Source organism: Aegilops tauschii, chromosome 4 (genome assembly GCF_002575655.3).
Source record: "Aegilops tauschii subsp. strangulata cultivar AL8/78 chromosome 4, Aet v6.0, whole genome shotgun sequence".
Lineage (NCBI taxonomy): Eukaryota > Viridiplantae > Streptophyta > Magnoliopsida > Poales > Poaceae > Aegilops > Aegilops tauschii.
The window spans coordinates 192,078,778-192,097,085 of record NC_053038.3 but is presented as its reverse complement, the minus strand read 5'-3'; the positions used below and the strand labels follow the sequence as shown (position 1 = coordinate 192,097,085).

The 18,308-nt window shown below is 45.5% G+C and overlaps 1 pseudogene; it reads right to left on the bottom strand.

Moving 5' to 3' along the window:
* Positions 1-214: 214 nt before the first annotated feature.
* Positions 215-18,308, bottom strand: part of LOC141021751 (uncharacterized) — a 273,970-nt pseudogene continuing 255,876 nt past the window's right edge.

Genomic DNA, 18,308 nt, shown 5'->3' with positions numbered 1-18,308 from the left:
CTGGTCACCACTGCCAGGACCAGCGGGACGCGGTAGGAGGGACACCGGCAGGGAAGACGAAGCCGGAGTCGATGAGGAAGCCTACCGGAGTCCAGTTGGAGGAGGCGGAGACACACGCATCCAACACCCCGGCAAATCACCTTACCGGGGAAGAAGACCCAGGTGTTGGTGGTGGTGCGGCCGGCCCCCTGCTGACTGACAGTGTCTTTAGCGCTCAGCCGGAGTCAGAGTCATCATTCTCCCGCTCAGTGCCATCGTCATCACCATCATTGTCCTCCTCGTCATTGTCGCTCGAGGAGGAGCTTCCGTCGTCGGTCGAGCTTTTCGTGCAGCACCCTAAGGGAGCACCCGAACACCCGAAGACCTTGATGGAGAGCAAGTTGGCCTCCATTAGCTTGAAATTGAGAACGTGCTCCGCCGCCAAGCTGTGGGCACGAGCGAAGGTTTTCCAGCTACGCCAGAGAAGCATGACATGAGGTACACGAAACTCCACGTCCGCCCGCATGCTGCCATTACAGGAGCCCCTCATGTGTAACTTCAATCCTAGCGGCTGTTCTTCCTCCATCACCCTTGTGAAAGGTGTGGGGAGTCAAAGGCGGTTGTGCGGGGCCCCACGCAGCTTGACAATGAACTCCAACAGATGGTCATCGACGTGGCCTTCATTCAGGGGTAGGGCGGCCGAAGGAGGAGCGATCAGAGCACCGCCACGCCCTCCTTGGCCCCGAGTGCCACGATGACCGCGCCCTCATCCTGTCGCGCCACCTCGTGCGCTAGACTCTTCCCCTGCGTCCCAGCAGGGGGAGGGAGGCGCTGTCGAGTAGAAGCCCTTGTCGCCGCTACTGAGTACTACCACATCCTCGTCCCCTCACCATAGTGGAAGAGGGATGGGAGGAGAAGAAGAAGGAGATGTGTGTGGGGATGAGCCCCTCGCCCATGCCTCCTTTTATAGGAGAGCATGGCCGGGGGCTGGCTCCTCACCACCTAGGATGCAACCACCCCATTCCACCAATCCATTCCATATGTGTCACTTACGAGGCCTGGAATCAACGGCCACCCTCCTACGCCTATCCATGGTGCTGGGTTTTCTGCCATGGCACTCATTCCCGCGCCCGACGCGCCCGCCACCAACCCTGCGCAATGCATGCAGAGTACGTGGCGGAAACGATAGAGGTGGTGGGATGGGTAAAATGGCAGTTACCGCCCCGTGAACATGGGGCATGGGTAGCCCGCAGGTCCTAGCTTAAATCAACCCATGTCATCTCGCACGATGCATGGGAAAACCGACAATTGATTCAGTTAGAGGTTAATGAAGAAGCAAGGAAAATATCAAGGAATACAGGGATCCCACTATGAGTGGGCCAAAGCGTTCGCATGTGTATCTGTTAGGGCCTACCTCAATGATTCCTGGTGACACGTATGAGCCAGGCCCGGGGGCTCCTGTCGGTGCAACGAACGATCATGTTTGTTGCCCAGACTTATACACAGGCACGCTAGCACCCAATATCCAACACCAACATCCAAAGAAAGACCAAACCAGAAGAACCGCTCTTCATGAGATCAAGGAGCAGATCAAGAACACCAAGACAAACAAGATAGCAGAGTGTTAACTTGGGAAAGCCTCCCTTGCCGGGCAGGAGCAACCGGTCAGGTCGAGGCCGCCCGAAGGATGAATCCAAGACTTCCCCGGCAGGCTTGCCGAGGCCACCAAGGGCGAATCTCCCCGCCAAGGCACCACCGCTCCATCGCTACACCTCACAAAGATGCAAATCACTTATCAATGTGGTGTGGAGCCCCCAAGTGATTAAGTGGCTTCCACTAAGCACGTGGCAACCCTTTTGGAGACATCTTACCTTCATGTGACACTCGTCCAGAGGCGTGTCAAGCAGATAAGCACAAGACAATTAAGCGACACGATAGGCTTGCCGGGCTACATCCTCAGCATGGCACCTAGCAGTGCATTTAATGCACTTTGTCCTAACTGCCAGAGTTAGGTATGATAGCACTGTTAGCTATCTAATCACTAGATAATGACTGTCTTGCCACTGTGGTTACCCCTTGAGCTATAAAAGGAGGGCCATGGCAAACTACAGAGGGATTTGGACCCTTCACACTTGTACGCGTGTAGTTGCTCCTCCCCTGAGGCAACCTTGCCAGGTGTGACGCCCCCGATTCAATCGTACACAAATCATACACGCAAACGTGTACGATCAAGATCAGGGACTCATGCGAAGATATCAGAACACAACTCTAAAAATAAAATAAGTCATACAAGCATCATAATACAAGCCAGGGGCCTCGAGGGCTCGAATACAAGTGCTCGATCATAGACGAGTCAGCGGAAGCAACAATATCTGAGTACAAACATAAGTTAAACAAGTTTGCCTTAAGAAGGCTAGCACAAACTGGGATACAGATCGAAAGAGGCGCATGCCTCCTGCCTGGGATCCTCCTAAACTACTCCTGGCTATTGTCAGCGGCCTGCACGTAGTAGTAGGCACCTTCGGTGTAGTAGGAGTCGTCGTCGTCGGTGGCGTCTGGCTCCTAGGCTCCAGCATCTTGTTGCGACAACCAGGTAGAAGGGAAAGGGGGAAAAGAGGGAGAAAAGCAACCGTGAGTACTCATCCAAAGTACTCGCAAGCAAGGATCTACACTACATATGCATGGGTATATCTGTAAAGGGCCATATCGGTGGACTGAACTGCAGAATGCCAGAATAAGAGGGGGATAGCTAGTCCTGTCGAAGAATACGCTTCTGGCCTCCTCCATCTTGCAGCATGTAGAAGAGAGCAGATGGTAAGTTCACCAAGTAGCATCGCATAACATAATCCTAGCCGGCGATCCCCTCCTCGTCGCCCTGTTAGAGAGCGATCACCGGGTTATATCTGGCACTTGGAAGGGTGTGTTTTATTAAGTATCCGGTTCTAGTTGTCATAAGGTCAAGGTACAACTCTGGGTCGTCCTTTTACCAAGGGACACGGCTATTCGAAAAGATAAACTTCCCTGCAGGGGTGCACCACATAACCCAACACGCTCGATCCCATTTGGTCGGACACACTTTCCTGGGTCATGCCCGGCCTCGGAAGATCAACACGTCACAGCCCTACCTAGGCACAATAGAGAGGTCAGCACGCCGATCTAATCCTAAGCGCGCAGGGGTCTGGGCCCATCGCCCATTGCACACTTGCACGTTGCGTGGGCTGCTGGAAGCAGACCTAGCAACCCCCATTACAAAGGAAGTCACGTTACGCGGTCCAATCTAGCGCGTGCCGCTCAGTCGCTGACGTCACGAAGGCTTCGGCTGTACCACGACGTCGAGTGCCCATATCTTTCCCACGTAGTTGGTTAGTGCGTCTAGACCAAATGGCCAGACTCAGATCAAATACCAAGAACTCGTTAAGCGTGTTATTTTGAAGTAACCGCGGACGCCGACTAGGGCCAGGCCCACCTCTCACCTAGGTAGTCTCAACCTGCCCTGTCGCTCCGCCACAAAGATCCACCCAGAGGGCCGTCGGGACAAAGGTCCTTTCAGCCCCCAATCCGTGAACCACTCGCGGGTACTCCTCGAGCCGACCCGACTTTAGTCACCACATGTATCATGTATAAAGTATATAAGTATATACCCGTGATCACCTCCCAAGTGATCACGGCCCGATAGTATAGCACAACAGACGGAGAAGAATGTAGGGCCACTGATGGAAACTAGCATCCTATACTAAGCATGTAGGATTGCAGGTAAAGGTAACAACAGTAGTGGCAAAGACAGGCTATGCAGCAGAATAGGATTAACGGAAAGCAGTAACATGCTACACTACTCTAATGCAAGAGTATAGAGAAGAATAGGCGATATCTGGTGATCAGGGGGGGGGGGGCTTGCCTGGTTGCTCTGGCAAGAATGGTTCGTTGTCGATGTAGTCGATCACAGGGGTACCGGCAGCAGTCTCAGGATCTACCGGAAAGAAGTAATGGAGGGGGGACCCAATAAATAACAGAGCAATCAAAGCATCACAAAGCATAACATGACAATACGCGGTGCTAGAGGTGACCTAACGCATTACTAGGTGCTACCGGCGAAGAGGGAAAACATTCGGGAAAGTGTTCCCGGTGTTTGGCATTTTTGGACAGATGAAATGGAGGGGGATTGTTGCATGTTCGCTATGCTAGGGACGTGTGGCGGACAAACCGACTGCGTATCCGGATTCGTCTCATCGTTCTGAACAACTTTCATGTACAAAGTATTTTCATCCGAGTTACGGATTATTTTATATGATTTTTCAAAGTTTAAAACAATTTCTGTAATTATTTTAAACACTAAAATAGAGTTATTGCATCAACATGACGTCATCATGACATCGGCAGGGTCAACAGTCAACTCTAACCGGGTTGACTGGTCAAAGGGGCAGTGGGGCCCAATAGTCATTGTCTATTTAATTAATTAACAGTTAAATAGCTAACTAATCAGACTAATTAAATTAGGTTAATTAACATGATTCATTAAATTAATTAATTACTAATTAATTATTTATTTAATTATTTTTAATTATTTTTTTTAGAAAAGAGGGCGTGGGGCCCCGCTGTCATAGGCCCAACTAAAACTCAGCCTAATATAAAGTAGGCTAACAAAAGGGCTTGTTTTAACTGGGGATTAGTCCCTAAGCTAGCAAAGGGCCGGCCACACATGGCTGTGGCTAAAGCCAGCCGTACACACAACTCACGCACACACACGGCGCACACACACACTGCGGTCTCACACACCACGGCCATGGCCTTTGCCGTGGGTAGCAGCAAGCAGAACAGAGGCAGGGCAGCGCAGAAGCACGCAAGGAGCATCAGCAGTGCGGCGCCAGCGGTACGCGGCAGCAGCGGCCAGCAGCAAACGAAGCAGCAGCGCAGGAACGCACACACAGTAGGGGCGGGCGAGCACGGGACAGCAGCAGCGACAACCGGTAGCACCGGCAACAACGACAGCAGAAGAAGTAATAGGCGGCAGCGAGCGCACGCACGTACGCGTACACGGGGGTTCGAGCTCGACGGGGATGACAGCCTACGGCGTCCAAATTGAAGGGCTAAAAGGGGACCCGAGGGATAAGCTCACCCCGGTTCTCGTGGACGAGGTTAGAAGGTCGGAGGCGGCCCGGAGCAGTGGCAACGACGATGAGTTGGTGACGTCCGCGGCAGAGAAGGGCTCGATGGCGAGCACACGGACCGTCCTGGCTTGAGGTGAGCCCCAGAGCGGATGGATCCGGCCGCGGCGGACCTCCTGGACGTGCTCCCGCACGCCGGAGACAACGGTGGCCGCGGATGACTGCGAGGAGGTCGGCGGGGCAGAGGCGGACCTGTCAGGGCGCCGCCACGTCGGCAGGCGCAGAAGGAGGGGGCGCGAGGGAGAGAGATGCGAGGGGCTAGGGTTTCGGTGGGGTGTGGGGGTGCCCTTATAGGTCAAAGGGAGGGGCTCGTGGCAGCCATCCATGGCCATGACGCCGTGGATGAGCGGCACGCCCTCCTGATCTCCTATAGAGGAGGAGGGAGAGGTGAAGGTGGGCCGATTGTTTAGCTAGATGGGCCAAGTGGCCCAAGGGGGTAGGGTTTCTCTTTTCTCTATTATATATATATATATATTTTTTTTTTCTGTTCTAATGTTAGCTACTATTTTTTATTTAAAAGTAAGACTAAATGAGTTTTGTTAGATTTGAGACTTGTCACATAAATCAAGTACATTATTTCTAGGAGTCACAAAAAGTTTGAGGCCAAAAGGAGTTGTCTAACCATATTTAGAAATTGAAAAGGCCAATTTTAAATGCTGCTCGACCACTAAATAATTCCCAGGGGCACTTTGGGAATTCAAAAGAGGTTGGTTCCAACATGAAAAATATCCAGGGATTATTTGCCACACTTTGAACATTTTAGTTTTCATGTTTGGCAAGTTTGAAATTTTGACTTTGAATTTGAGTTTGAACATGAATAGTGATTTGGATCAAGTGAGGATTAGCAATAGTAATGTGATGACATGGCACCATTAGCAGGGGTTTAATGTAGCTTAATTATCCAGGCGTCACAATTCTCCTCCACTACAAGAAATCTCGTCCCGAGATTTAAGGGGTGGAGTAAGGGGGAAAGGCTCGGGTAGGACGGAGCTCAACACAAGATGGGTACCTGTGGGCTATCTCTGTGAATGTGGTATAGAGGCACCTCTCGAGTCAAACTTGAAGAAAGACGCCGAGAGCAAGGTAAGGAGGTGCAATAAGAAACTTCAACCGGGTAGGCAATCGTTTGTTGCCTGAAACAGAGGGTGAAAGGGGTTCAGAGCAATGGAAATAAGTATTGCGTCTGATACCAGAACAGATGACAAGAAAGGTGGCTCGTGAAGTACATACGAAGCCAAGCGCGAGGGATAACTTTGAAAACAAGGATGTATAGGAGAGTCAGGTTTCGATCCTGTGAAATTGTGGGTTATGGGCCGACCATGTGGGTTAAAAGTAGGAAGGTGATGACGTCTTACACAATCATGTAAGTAAGGCATGTCAGAGGATAGCCTCTTAGTTATGTCGGCAACAACATCGATACCAAGGGCGAGGGACGAAGAGAACCATTCTCCTACTCGTTGAACGAGGCGGACCAATAGGCAATGTTCTCATCCATCGGTGGTTACCGGAATGTCATCAACAGTAGAAACCGTGTCTAACTAACAGAGTAGTACACCGAGGTGTTTACATAAGCAGTTATTTATTAATGCTTAGATCATATAGATCACAAGAAAGGTTAAACAAACCAATGGAAAGGAAGATGCGATCAGCAGATTAACAGAGCAATGGAAAGGAAAATGTGTTTAAACACATATTACAGGGTTATATCCTTCCCAAGGTCAAGCAGAGCATGATATCCATGATAGGATAGACAGTAGAAAACCATTTAGGTAAGGGTAGAGGAATTCCACGACATTACCCATGCAACGGTGTTTGGATAATTGAGCAAGAAACATTTAGCATTGGGCTTCAAATGTTCTTGTTGAAAATTGGAGTACCACAGACATGCTTCGAGATAGCATTGACATGGTCTTCAAGCAAAGGACAGACTTGGATACACAAGTGATTCATCGGAAACAACTTATAGAATAAGTCTTACAATTTTCCTCATGGAAGAATGGATAACCTTGCTAAAAAGGAAACTATAATAATAAGTCCTCCGGTCAGGTGTGCTAGGCATGACATCACCTTACCGGGTCATATGAGGATCAATGTTATAACTCTTGAAAATATGTTCCAACCATCATATCTGACCGAGATTCAAATCTGATTGGCGTCAGAGTACCCCAGACTCGGGATGCCTGAGAAGAGAGGTGCAACACAAATTGTCGAGATGACATTGTAAGATTCTCGGGAATTGAACCATGGGGCGAGTTCCGAAACAAGAGTTCATCATTAAATCAAGGAGAGGTGAGGAGGTGGCTGATTGACTCAGCGACAATTCATCGAGAATCCCAGCAAGATGGATTTCAACAATTATGTGAACAAGGAGTTAACATTTGCCAGATCAAATGGTATAATATAATGATGTATGTTCAAGGAAAACATACACAATTAAACATTGGTTGAAAGGTGCGCCAGAAATATGGGCCAAGTAGCAAAATCAATGTTAGAATGGTGATTCAATAACTAAAAGACTTAGAAGGAAACTATCAACCATTCACTTCAAAGAAATAGGGTTGCTAGAAGTTTTGAATTCACACATCATAGTTAAATGGCCGGTATCCCGGTTAGAAACAACACGGGGATCAAAGATATGAACGGAGATGATGAGAAGTATTACTATATCAAGAATTCTTTAAGAGGTGGTGTAATCCTCACGACATTCTTGTCATAAAATATGGTAATACTCCAAGCTAAAGAAGAACAATTGCTGGATAGCAAGGATCTCAAGGTATAACACAAAGCACGAACAAGTTTGTGTTGAACGAAAGGCAATAAAGTGGTCGATGATAACACAAATCATCGAGAGCAAAGGGTGGTATTTCTCATCAAGAATTCGATAGATATCTTGGAAGAGCTCAAAATGTTGATGATGTTCACGACAAATTTGTCGCGAGATTTCATGAAGATGTAATCGATCAGCGATGACATCAAGTCAACGGAATGATGAAGCAAAAAGTTATTGGAACCATGGGTACGACACAAACTCGAAATCAAGCTTGCTGTTCAAGGACAAACTGAAGGAAATATGCCCTAGAGGCAATAATAAAGTTATTATTTATTTCCTTATATCATGATAAATGTTTATTATTCATGCTAGAATTGTATTAACCGGAAACATAATACTTGTGTGAATACATAGACAAACAGAGTGTCACTAGTATGCCTCTACTTGACTAGCTTGTTGATCAAAGATGGTTATGTTTCCTAGCCATAGACATGAGTTGTCATTTGATTAACGGGGTCACATCATGAGGAGAATGATGTGATTGACTTGACCCATTCCGTTAGCTTAGCACTCGATCGTTTCGTATGTTGCTATTGCTTTCTTCATGACTTATACATGTTCCTATGACTATGAGATTATGCAACTCCCGTTTACCGGAGGAACACTTTGTGTGCTACCAAATGTCACAACGTAACTGGGTGATTATAAAGGTGCTCTACAGGTGTCTCCAAAGGTACTTGTTGGGTTGGCGTATTTCAAGATTAGGATTTGTCACTCCGATTGTCGGAGAGGTATCTCTGGGCCCACTCAGTAATACACATCACTATAAGCCTTGCAAGCATTGTAACTAATGAGTTAGTTACGGGATGATATATTACGGAACGAGTAAAGAGACTTACCGGTAACAAGATTGAACTAGGTATCGAGATACCGACGATCGAATCTCGGGCAAGTAACATACCGATGACAAAGGGAACAATGTATGTTGTTATGCGGTCTGACCGATAAAGATCTTCATAGAATATGTGGGAGCCAATATGAGCATCCAGGTTCCGCTATTGGTTCTTGACTGGAGAGGTGTCTCGGTCATGTCTACATAGTTCTCGAACCCGTAGGGTCCGCACGCTTAACGTTACGATGACGGTTATATTATGAGTTTATGTGTTTTGATGTACCGAAGGAGTTCGGAGTCTCGGATGAGATCGGGGACATGACGAGGAGTCTCGAAATGGCCGAGACGTAAAGATCGATATATTGGACGACTATATTCGGACTTCGGAAAGGTTTCGAGTGATTCGGGTATTTTTCGGAGTACCGGAGAGTTACGGGAATTCGTATTGGGCCTTAATGGGCCATACGGGAAAGGAGAGAAAGGCCCCAAAGGGTGGCCGCACCCCTCCCCATGGACTAGTCCGAATTGGACTAGGGAGGGGGGGCGCCCCCTTCCTTCTTTCTCCTTCTCCCTTCCCTTCTCCTATTCCAACAAGGAAAGGAGGAGTCCTACTCCCGGTGGGAGTAGGACTCCCCACTTGGCGCGCCCTCCTCCTTAGCCGGCGGCCTCCCCCTTGCTCCTTTATATACGGGGGCAGGGGGGCACCTCTGGACACACAATTGATCAACGATCTTTTAGCCGTGTGCGGTGACCCCCTCCACCATATTACACCTCGATAATATCGTAGCGGTGCTTAGGCGAAGCCCTGCGTCGGTAGAACATCATCATTGTCACCACGCCGTCGTGCTGACGAAACTCTCCCTCAACACTCGGCTGGATCGGAGTTCGAGGGACGTCATCGAGCTGAACGTGTGCTGAACTCGGAGGTGCCGTACGTTCAGTACTTGATCGGTCGGATTGTGAAGACGTACGACTACATCAACCGCGTTGTGTTAACGCTTCCGCTTTCGGTCTACGAGGGTACGTGGACAACACTCTCCCCTCTCGTTGCTATGCATCACCATGATCTTGCGTGTGCGTAGGAATTTTTTTGAAATTACTACGTTCCCCAACAGTGGCATCCGAGCCTGGTTTTATGCGTTGATGTTATGCACGAGTAGAACACAAGTGAGTTATGGGCGATATAAGTCATACTGCTTACCAGCATGCCATACTTTGGTTCAGCGGTATTGTGAGATGAAGCGGCCCGGACCAACATTACGCGTACGCTTACGCGAGACCGGTTTCACCATTGCGAGCACTCGTTGCTTAAAGGTGACTGGCGGGTGTCTGTCTCTCTCACTTTAGTTGAATCGAGTGTGGCTACGCCCGGTCCTTGCGAAGGTTAAAACAGCACCAACTTGACAAACTATCGTTGTGATTTTGATGCGTAGGTAAGAACGGTTCTTGGTAAGCCCGTAGCAGCCACGTAAAACTTGCAACAACAAAGTAGAGTTCGTCTAACTTGTTTTTGCAGGGCATGTTGTGATGTGATATGGTCAAAGCATGATGCTAAATTTATTGTATGAGATGATCATGTTTTGTAACCGAGTTATCGGCAACTGGCGGGAGCCATATGGTTGTCGCTTTATTGTATGCAATGCAATCGCCCTGTAATGCTTTACTTTATCACTAAGCGGTAGCGATAGTCGAAGAAGCATAAGATTGGCGAGACGACAATGATGCTACGATGGAGATCAAGGTGTCGTGCCGGTGACGATGATGATCATGACGGTGCTTCGGAGATGGAGATCACAAGCACAAGATGATGATGGCCATATCATATCACTTATATTGATTGCATGTGATGTTTATCTTTTATGCATCTTATCTTGCTTTGGTTGACGGTAGCATTATAAGATGATCTCTCACTAAAATTTCAAGATAAAAGTGTTCTCCCTGAGTATGCACCGTTGCGAAAGTTCTTCGTGCTGAGACACCACGTGATGATCGGGTGTGATAGGCTCTACGTTCAAATACAACGGGTGCAAAACAGTTGCACACGCGGAATACTCAGGTTAAACTTGACGAGCCTAGCATATGCAGATATGGCCTCGGAACACGGAGACCGAAAGGTCGAGCGTGAATCATATAGTAGATATGATCAACATAGTGATGTTCACCATTGAAACTACTCCATCTCACGTGATGATCGGACATGGTTTAGTTGATATGGATCACGTGATCACTTAGAGGATTAGAGGGATGTCTATCTAAGTGGGAGTTCTTAAGTAATATGATTAATTGAACTTAAATTTATCATGAACTTAGTCCTGATAGTATTTTGCAAATTATGTTGTAGATCAATAGCTCGCATTGTTGCTTCCCTGTGTTTATTTTTGATATGTTCCTAGAGAAAAATTATGTTGAAAGATGTTAGTAGCAAAGATGCGGATTGGATCCGTGATCTGAGGATTATCCTCATTGCTGCACAGAAGAATTATGTCCTTGATGCACCGCTAGGTGACAGACCTATTGCAGGAGCAAATGCAGACGTTATGAACGTTTGGCTAGCTCAATATGATGACTACTTGATAGTTTAGTGCACCATACTTAAACGGCTTAGAATCGGGACTTCAAAGACGTTTTGAACGTCATGGACCATATGAGATGTTCCAGGAGTTGAAGTTAATATTTCAAGCAAATACCCGAGTTGAGAGATATGAAGTCTCCAACAAGTTCTATAGCTAAAAGATGGAGGAGAATAGCTCAAGCAGTGAGCATGTGCTCAGATTGTCTGGGTACTACAATCGCTTGAATCAAGTGGGAGTTAACCTTCCAGATAAAATAGTGATTGACAGAATTATCTAGTCACCATCACCAAAGTTAGTGGAACTTCGTGATGAACTATAGTATGTAAGGGATGACGAAAGTAATTCCCGAGCTCTTCGCGATGCTGAAATCGACGAAGGTAGAAATCAAGAAAGAGCATCAAGTGTTGATGGTTAACAAGACCACTAGTTTCAAGAAAAGGGCAAAGGGATAGAAGGGGAACTTCAAAAAGAACGGCAAGCAAGTTGCTACTCAAGTGAAGAAGCCCAAGTCTGTACCTAAGCCTGAGACTAAGTGCTTCTACTGCAAAGTGACTGGTCACTGGAAGCGGAACTGCCCCAAGTATTTGGTGGATAAGAAGGATGGCAAAGTGAACAAAGGTATATTGAATATACATGTTATTGATGTGTATTTACTAGTGTTTATAGCAACCCCTCAGTATTTGGTACTGGTTTAGTTGCTAAAGAGTAGTAACTCGAAACGGGAGTTGCATGAACATAAACTAGTTAAGGATGAAGTGACGATGTGTATTGGAAGTGGTTCCAAGATTGAGATGATCATCATCTCACACTCCCTATACTTTCGGGATTAGTGTTGAACCTAAATAAGTGTTATTTGGTGTCTGCGTTGAGCATGAATATGATTTGATCATGTTTGTTGCAATACGATTATTCATTTAAATTAGAGAATAATTGTTGTTTTGTTTACATGAATAAAACCTTCTATGGTCATACACCCAATAAAATGGTTTGTTGGATCTCGATCGTAGTGATACACATATTCATAATAATGAAGCCAAAAGATGCAAAGTTAATAATGATAGTGCAACTTATTTGTGGCACTGCCGTTTAGGTCATATTGGTGTAAAGCGCATGAAGAAACTCCATACTGATGGGATTTTGGAATCACTTGATTATGAATCACTTGATGCTTGCGAACCGTGCCTCATGGGAAAGATGACTAAAACGCCGTTCTCCAGAACTATGGAGAGAGCAATAGATTTGTTGGAAATCATACATACAGATGTATGTGGTCTGATGAATATTGAGGCTCATAGCAGGTATCATTATTTTCTGACCTTCACAGATGATTTGAGCAGATATGGGTATATCTACTTAATGAAACAGAAGTCTGAAACATTTGGAAAGTTCATATAATTTCAGAGTGAAGTGGAAAATCATCGTAACAAGAAAATAAAGTTTCTACGATCTGATCGTGGAGAAGAGTATTTGAGTTATGAGTTTGGCCTTCAGTAAAAACAATGTGAAATAGTTTCACTACTCACGCCACCTGGAACACCACAGTGTAATGGTGTGTCCGAACATCGTAACCGTACTTTATTAGATATGGTGCAATATATGATGTCTCTTACCGATCTACCACTATTGTTTTGGGGTTATGCATTAGAGACAGCTACATTCACGTTAAATAGGGTACCATCTAAATCCGTTGAGACGACATCTTATGAACTGTGGTTTGGCAAGAAACCAAAGTTGTCGCTTCTTAAAGTTTGGGGTTGCGATGCTTATGTGAAAAAGTTTCATCCTAATAAGCTCAAACCCAAATCGGAGAAATGTGTCTTCATAGGATACCCAAAGGAGACAGTTGGGTACACCTTCTATCACAGATCCGAAGGCAAGACATTCGTTGCTAAGTATGGATCCTTTCTAGAGGAGGAGTTTCTCTCGAAAGAAGTGAGTGGGAGGAAAGTAGAACTTGATGAGGTAATTGTACCTGCTCCCTTATTGCAAAGTAGTTCATCGCAGAAACCAGTTTCTGTGACGCCTATACCAATTGTGAGGAAGTTAATGATGATGATCATGGAACTTCAGATCAAGTTATTACCGAACCTCGTAGGTCAACCAGAGTAAGATCCGCACCAGAGTGGTACGGTAATCCTGTTCTAGAGGTTATGTTACTAGACCATGACAAACCTACGAACTATGAAGAAGCGATGGTGAGCCCAGATTCCGCAAAATGGCTTGAGGCCATGAAATCTGAGATGAGATCCATGGATGAGAACAAAGTATGGACTTTGATTGACTTGCCCAATGATCGGCGAGCCATTGAGATTAAATGGATCTTCAAGAGGAAGACGGACGCTGATGTAGTGTTACTATCTACAAAGCTAGAATTGTCGCAAAAGGTTTTCGACAAGTTCAAGGTGTTGACTACGATGAGAGTTTCTCACTCGTATCTATGCTTAAGTCTGTCCGAATCATGTTAGCAATTGCCATATTTTATGAAATCTGGCAAATGGATAAACAAAACTGCATTCCTTAATGGATTTATTAAAGAAGAGTTGTATATGATGCAACCAGAAGGTTTTGTCGATCCTAAAGGTGTTAACAAAATGTGCAAGCTCCAGTGATCCATCTATGGACTGGTGCAAGCATCTCGGAGTTGGAATATACGCTTTGATGAGTTGATCAAAGCATATAGTTTTATACAGACTTGCGGTGAAGCCTGTATTTACAAGAAAGTGAGTGGGAGCACTACAACATTTCTAATAAGTATATGTGAATGACATATTGTTGATCGGAAATAATGTAGAATTATTCTGCAAAGCATAAAGGAGTGTTTGAAAAGAGTTTTTCAAAGAAAGACCTCGGTGAAGCTGTTTACATATTGAGCATCGAGATCTATAGAGATAGATCAAAACGCTTGATAGGTTTTTTCAATGAGTACATACCTTGACAATATTTTGAAGTAGTTCAAAATGGAACAGTCAAAGAAAGAGTTCTTGCCTGTGTTACAAGGTGTGAAATTGAGTAAGACTCAAAAACCCGACCACGGCAGAAGACATAAAGAGAATGAAAGTCATTCCCTATGCCTCAGCCATAGGTCCTAGAAAGTATGCCATGCTGTGTACCAGATCTGTTGCATACTCTACCACTGAGTTTGGCAAGGGAGTACAATAGTGATCTAGGAGTAGATCACTGGACAGCGGTCAAAATTATCCTTAGTGGAATAAGGATATGTTTCTCGATTATGGAAGTGACAAAAGGTTCGTCGTAAAGGGTTACGTCGATGCAAGTTTTTGACACTAATCTAGATGACTCTAAGTCTCGGTCTAGATACATATTGAAAGTCGGAGCAATTAGCTAGAGTAGCTCCGTGCAGAGCATTGTAGACATAGAAATTTGCAAAATTCTTACGGATCTGAATGTGACAGACCCGTTGACTGAAATTATCTCACAAGCAAAACATGATCACACCTTAGCACTCTTTGGGTGTTAATCACATAGCGATGTGAACTAGATTACTGACTCTAGTAAACCCTCTGGGTGTTGGTCACATGACGATGTGAACTATGGGTGTTAATCACATGGTGATGTGAATTATTGGTGTTAAATCACATGGCGATGTGAACTAGATTATTGACTCTAGTGCAAGTGGGAGACTGAAGGAAATATGCCCTAGAGGCAATAATAAAGTTATTATTTATTTCCTTATATCATGATAAATGTTTATTATTCATGCTAGAATTGTATTAACCGGAAACATAATACTTGTGTGAATACATAGACAAACAGAGTGTCACTAGTATGCCTCTACTTGACTAGCTTGTTGATCAAAGATGGTTATGTTTCCTAGCCATAGACACGAGTTGTCATTTGATTAACGGGATCACATCATTAGGAGAATGATGTGATTGACTTGACCCATTCCGTTAGCTTAGCACTCGATCGTTTAGTATGTTGCTATTGCTTTCTTCATGACTTATACATGTTCCTATGACTATGAGATTATGCAACTCCCGTTTACCGGAGGAACACTTTGTGTGCTACCAAATGTCACAACGTAACTGGGTGATTATAAAGGTGCTCTACAGGTGTCTCCAAAGGTACTTGTTGGGTTGGCGTATTTCAAGATTAGGGTTTGTCACTCCGATTGTCGGAGAGGTATCTCTGGGCCCACTCAGTAATACACATCACTATAAGCCTTGCAAGCATTGTAACTAATGAGTTAGTTGCGGGATGATGTATTACGGAACGAGTAAAGAGACTTGCCGGTAACAAGATTGAACTTGGTATCGAGATACCGACGATCGAATCTCGGGCAAATAACATACCGATGACAAAGGGAACAACGTATGTTGTTATGCGGTCTGACCGATAAAGATCTTCGTAGAATATGTGGGAGCCAATATGAGCATCCAGGTTCCGCTATTGGTTATTAACCAGAGAGGTGTCTCGGTCATGTCTACATAGTTCTCGAACCCGTAGGGTCCGCACGCTTAACGTTACGATGACAGTTATATTATGAGTTTATGTGTTTTGATGTACCGAAGGAGTTCGGAGTCCCGGATGAGATCGGGGACGAGGAGTCTCGAAATGGCCGAGACGTAAAGATCGATATATTGGACGACTATATTCGTACTTCGGAAAGGTTCCGAGTGATTCGGGTATTTTTCGGAGTACCGGAGAGTTACGGGAATTCGTATTGGGCCTTAATGGGCCATACGGGAAAGGAGAGAAAGGCCCCAAAGGGTGGCCGCACCCCTCCCGATGGACTAGTCCGAATTGGACTAGGGAGGGGGGCGCCCCTTCCTTCTTTCTCCTTCTCCCTTCCCTTCTCCTATTCCATCAAGGAAAGGAGGAGTCCTACTCCCGGTGGGAGTAGGACTCCCCCCTTGGCGCGCCCTCCTCCTTGGCCGGCGGCCTCCCCCTTGCTCCTTTATATACGGGGGCAGGGGGCACCTCTAGACACACAGTTGATCAATGATCTTTTAGCCGTGTGCGGTGCCCCCCTCCACCATATTACACCTCGATAATATCGTAGCGGTGCTTAGGCGAAGCCCTGCGTCGGTAGAACATCATCATTGTCACCACGCCGTCGTGCTGACAAAACTCTCCCTCAACACTCGGCTAGATCGGAGTTCGAGGGACGTCATCGAGCTGAACGTGTGCTGAACTCGGAGGTGCCGTACGTTCGGTACTTGATCGGTTGGATCGTGAAGACGTACGACTACATCAACCGCGTTGTGTTAACGCTTCCACTTTCGGTCTACGAGGGTACGTGGACAACACTCTCCCCTCTCGTTGCTATGCATCACCATGATCTTGCGTGTGCGTAGGAATTTTTTTTGAAATTACTACGTTCCCCAACACAAACGATATGACGAGGAAGATCGATTGTAAGATTAGCTCACCGTCGAAATTTGTGCTCCGGGAAGAAGGACACGGTAGCACAGTTAAAATTTAGCACGGTAATGATATAGCCAATTAGGCTAGGAATGGCGTGATCAGGTACAAACTCGTACTTAAAGAAGATTATCAAGAGTTGTTGAACTGTAGTGCAGACTCGGTTCAGTTATCAGTATCTTTGAGTGTTTAATAACTCAGAGCCCATGAAAAACTGTATCAGTGAGAATGTAGTACTTGATGAAGAACTCATAAGAAGTTATGCAGTCCCAAGATAATCTCGAGATACCAGGGGGGTAATACTCGAAGACAGATCAAAGTAGAGGTTGGACTGGGGTATTGATCCGCAGAAGACAAATACTTCACCTTGTCTGAGAAATGGAATCAAAGGAGATCAATCATGGTCGGAGCCACGATTGCAAAGGATCAATTCACGGATACTAGATGATATTATATCAAGGAAATAGTTATTATTACAAGAAGCTTCCATGATAGGATCTACATCGTGTCCATGGGCATGAACACAAAGTTCAAGGTCGACTCCCTCTTCTCCAATGCATAACCTTTCATTCACTTCTCATTTTCGAAGAGGTTGTAATGTAGAAATTTTATCTAGCAAAATACTAGAAGAGTATGACTCGTGAAAGCTTTCGAGTTCACACCTATTAAGGAAGGCATAGTTTCAACCCATCGGGGCATCGTGGAAACATATACCACAAGCTTCAATAGTAAATATCACCAGCTCGGAAGTAGAGCATGGTTGGCCAATCACAGAATAGGATTTACCAATGGCATTATGTATCAGGGAAAGAACTTCTCGAGGTTTTTGTATACAAGGGACACTGTCGGATGAAAATTCAACAAAGGATCTGACGGTCCATAACGGAGTTGATGTGAGCATTTGCACACCACCAATGGAAGAAACAATGCAAATGCATTTTATTATAGAAACAACTAACTAAATCAAAGCTCAAAGGCAAAGGAATTAAGATTTCCAAATCAAGGAATCAGAAGCAATCGTTCTGATCGAAAATGAATAAGTTCAATAAACTTAGAAGCACAACCGATCAAGGCATTGTTTGGTCAAGAACCAGCTCATATCCAAATGACGCCTGAGCCGGAAGGATAATCCTAGGATTCGACTGATGATGGTGAACATTCGGAGCATATTGAATCAACGGACTCAAAATGATAGTGACAAGGGATGCCAATAAGATTACTAGACTTATGGGATTAACCATAATGTAAGCAAGCAAGAATTTCAAGAGCAATAGGCTCCTGAGGATTTTCGGATGATCAAATGGTATTTCGAAGATTGGTGACATACGTGAATCAACTGGGGGTGAGTGGATACTCGATAAGTGCGAGAAATTATCCATAGGGATATTCATGTGGCAAGAACTGCAAGGCAGTAGGCACAAAGTATTCTCAGAACATTAGAGAGAATTTCGGGGTATCTTGTAATAACAAGATCAACGGGGAATAATTGTATGAATGGCAAGTGTACTTGGTTATCCATTGGGGTTTATCGATGGAATGGAATTGCA